This window comes from Triticum dicoccoides, chromosome 2B (assembly GCF_002162155.2).
Source record: "Triticum dicoccoides isolate Atlit2015 ecotype Zavitan chromosome 2B, WEW_v2.0, whole genome shotgun sequence".
Lineage (NCBI taxonomy): Eukaryota > Viridiplantae > Streptophyta > Magnoliopsida > Poales > Poaceae > Triticum > Triticum dicoccoides.
In genome coordinates, this window is record NC_041383.1 from 798,277,532 (window position 1) to 798,281,810 (window position 4,279).

A 4,279-nucleotide genomic window follows, 5' to 3' on the forward strand; every position below is an offset into this window, starting at 1 on the left:
CACGGGCTCTATATGTCATATCATGGTGCCATGCAACTTCTCATTTTTTTTTCAGACTTCATTTGCATTTTTATAAATTTAAAAAATATCCAATTTACTATATGAATTTTCCCGCCATTTTTTTGAGTCAAACACTCTTTCTATAATACTAAAAATATACTCATTAACTTAAATATTATCTTTCTACCAATTGTTTAGCATTTTTCATGTACTTGTAGGTAAAATGTATGTCCATCAGATAAATATAAATCCATTTACTTATTTAATATAGAATTTGACCCCTAAATAATGCCAAACTTTAACATGGACCATGTAATGTTGTATCTTGCGTGTAGAAACAACTTTGAGGTCAAACGGTGAAGTAACTATCACCACATTTTCAAAAGCTATGACGTTGTCTTTCAAAACTGTGATTCTTTCTTGGGAATACTTGGGTTTCTAAGACATGTACATAATTTATTTTACGAAATCCTCTCAAATATTACAAAAGTAGCAAATAAAATAAAAATTCAAAACTTTGCTCTTAATAATCCAAATGTATACATGCCTGCTATTGGATTTTACTTGTTTACCATGTGTTTTACACTCGACAAGGCAATAACACTATCCGTCCACTGTAAAGCACGGTTAAAATTGACACGTGTCCAAATATTTGCCTAGTGTTTTTTTTTGCCATGTTTTTTTCCCCAAAATAGAACACTCGGGAAACTTTCAATATGCTGAGTGTCTATTTTTACCGAGTATTTTACAACCACACTCTGTAAAGTTGTGTGTTTGCTGAGTGCCCAATAAAGTGCACTCAACAAACTCGTCGATTCCTATAGTGGTAAATAAAAAAGAAGGGAGCATTTTCCAGGGCCGTGTCTTCAAATGTAAGGACCGACAGGAATACTACGCAGTCTGATGATTATGTATTGATTAATAATTCTATATCACAATGGATTGTGTTCCTTTGTTAACTATTACAAGAGGCTTGCATCTTAAACAAATAATAAAAATAATAAGGCACGGTTATTTCCCTCTATATATGATAAGTTGAGTCATTCCGCCATTGTGTACGTACCAAGTTATTTATTTTATGCATAATCATAGGGAATCATCGGGTATTCAGGCGCCGTGGGTGGCATTGGCCCATGGCAAGATCCACCGTCAATTTCTTATTCTCCATCTAACGATTAGCCATTATGTGCTCATTAGCGCTTTGGTCGGCAGAACACTGAGACTGCTCAGCTAGCAGAGCAGACGGATAGGTGTCATAGTTTAATAAATCGAACTGGTGAGGTTGTCGGTTCAGATTTTTATTGGTCGGGCCATCAGTTCATCGGTTCATTTGCGACCAAAAATCAAAATACTAAATGTATTTTCTCAAAATTTTGACATCACATCAAATGAATACACATAATTTTGGATGCAAATCATTAATAATTACAAATTATTATTAGCCTAGTTGCTTATTGGGCCTTTAGCATGCCTTGCCGGAAGGTTAGCTGTTTCATTCCTCGTTGATGCACCTTTTAAAATAGTTTCTGGTTTTTACTAAAAGACCGGTACACCTTAAAAAACCAGGCAAGACGAAAAACCACGCAAGACGCTGGTCCATGGTTTTTTCGGTCGGACCGCCGGTCTGGTCTAGTTTTTAAAACTATGATACGTGCTGGTAGTCGTAGATAGGATGCATACCTCTTAAGTTTTGTCTTCTTCCTCCTCCTACAGTACAGCAAACCAATATCAGTTTTCCTAAGTTAAAAAAATACTAGTTTTCATTTACGTGTTTGAAATAAGATCTCGCATGCATCCATGTACGAGTTATTCTCTCCGGTGATGAAAATTTTCCTTGTTCTTGTTTTTCTTTCCTCCAATGATTTTTTTTCCATATGATGATGTTATTCATTGCTGCAGCCTAGCACTACTTTTTCCATCTCCTATCCTCTATCCATCGATGTACCATATTCATGCCATTTCGTACAGTCCTACTAGATCATTTCTATAACCACATTGTCTTAGCATACTCTTATTGCAGAACGAGGAGCGCATCGCACGATACAGATCCAATGCTTATGAATCGAGGGGCGCCACACCTGGTAGACATCAAATCCTCACTCTATTTTTATTCATATAACATTATATATTGACAGAAAAATAAATCATACAACAGTACACATACAAATACACTGAGGTCCGGAACACCAAAAGACTCACGCAAGATACAATTGCAGATAAGAAAAAGAGACCAAAGGTTACATTTCTCGCTTCTTCAACTTCACCATGAGTCCATTTTTCATCTGCAGCACACAAGACATCTTCGGCTGGACTCTCTGCCCTTCAACCACTTCCACATCAAAGTTCCACACCATTGCCGCAACAATGGTATTCATCTCCATGAATGAGACGTCCTTGCCAAGGCACAGCCTCGGGCCCGAGCTGAATGCCAAATATTTGTGAGACGGCGCGTACCGCAGCTTCTTGCCATCCTCTGAGAGCCATCTATCCGGGTTATACTCCCGGCAGTCTTTCCCCCACACGCCTTCCATTCTCCCCATGGAGTGGAGAGAAATTAATAAGGTGTCACCGGCGTGTACCACATGGCCACTCGGCATCACGTCGTCGGCGAACGCTGTCTTACGCTCGATGGGGACCGGGCGGTGCAACCTGAGAGACTCGTGTATGGCGGCTCTCATGTAGACGAGAGATTTGGTCTCCTCCGGTTCAAAGATCACCATGGTGCTGCTGTTGTTAGCGCTTGTGGCTGCTTTTCGTGATGCAATAGGTGATAGTTCGTTGCGGATGGCCGACATGACATGAGGGTTTTGGGCGAGGTTGTAGAAGACCCATGTCAAAGCTGTGCCGATTGTGTCCCTCCCCGCGATCATGTAGTTGATGAGCGTCGCATGGAGCAAGCCGTCGTTCTGCTGGTAGTCTGGATCAACAATGTAGGAAGACAAAATGTCCACGGAAGAAGGATCTCCCTCGTTTGCAACATGTTCCTTCTTCTTCCTCCTCTCCATCATCTCCTCAACGAACCCACCTAGAACCGTGTGCGCTGCGGCGAGCTTCCTTTCCGGGCCGATGTTTAGCCACCTCATCACCTTCCAGCCAGAGGTCGGCATGATGTGCCGGAACAAGGCCACCTCCATATGACCGTGTCCATGGCGACCGCGGCGTCCATGGGCGGCATGTTCGAGGACAGGAGGCCCGGGTCCACGCCAAAGAGAGGCGTGGCAGTCATGTCGAACACGAGCCTTGTTGTCAAATCTTGCAGGTCAAACGTGGTCCCGGTGCTCGCCATGTGCATGAGCACCGGGAGGAGGCCGTTCTCCACCTTGTCGCGGCAGCAAGCGGTCATACAGGCAAGCAACCGTGGGTTGCTCAAGACTCTCCGGGCTCTTGCGCGTTGCCGACGCCAGGGCTCGCCTTCGGTGGTGAAGAAGCTGCCACCCGCGATGTCAAAGATGGCTGCGAACTCCGCGCCCTTGGGGAAGTTTGCATGGTTCGTCGTGAAGATGTGCCGGACGTTGGCCGGTTCGCATGTGATGAAGAACCGCAACCCGGTTCCAGGCGGGCCGTGCGCCCTGAAGTTGTGGCCTGATCCGGCGAGGACGACGGCGAGGTAGTCGTGCAGGTTGTGGAAGTTGGCGATAAGGTAAGGGAAGACCCCCACTATTGGCCAGTTTATGGGGAGCACTGATGGGTTCTTTGATCTGCTAGACCTGAGGTACAACATGTAGAGGGGAACAATAATGATGGCGAATGTGGAGATGAGCAGCTCCTGCGAGAACAAGGTCGACATTTTTTCCAGTAGCTAGTGTGGGGAGATGCTAGTGCTTGGGTGTATGCTGCATGGACATGCCGATGGCTCCATTTATAGAGAGAAGTTCCCTCTGCCATCAGGCATATGGTTCGATGGACGCATTAATACAGTCAACGATGGGAGTTGCTTAACGATAAGTACTACATATCTCCAGAATGCCAAAAATCCATTTTTTTTTGCTTAACCCCATGCTGCATTAATTATGATGTTGTATATAATCAGTGGTGTATGATCTATCGTGGAGAAGACACTGTCTACAACAAGGCCTTGGTTTAGAAGACACTATCTTTTATTAATTCTGTTTCACATATGTCACTATCCAGTCCATCACACGTACCCGGCCCCCGGTCATCTTCCACCACGATCTCAAGTCGGTGCATGCATATGCATATGGTCTACCATGTGCCCATACTAATTCGGGATGAAAACAACGTGTATGCATGCAGCTGGTAGATATCATGGCCATATGTA

At 44.0% G+C, this 4,279-nt stretch overlaps 1 pseudogene; it reads right to left on the reverse strand.

Moving 5' to 3' along the window:
• Window positions 1-2,138: 2,138 nt before the first annotated feature.
• Window positions 2,139-3,807, reverse strand: LOC119366403 (annotated as a pseudogene).
• Between the last annotated feature and the right edge of the window lie 472 nt (window positions 3,808-4,279).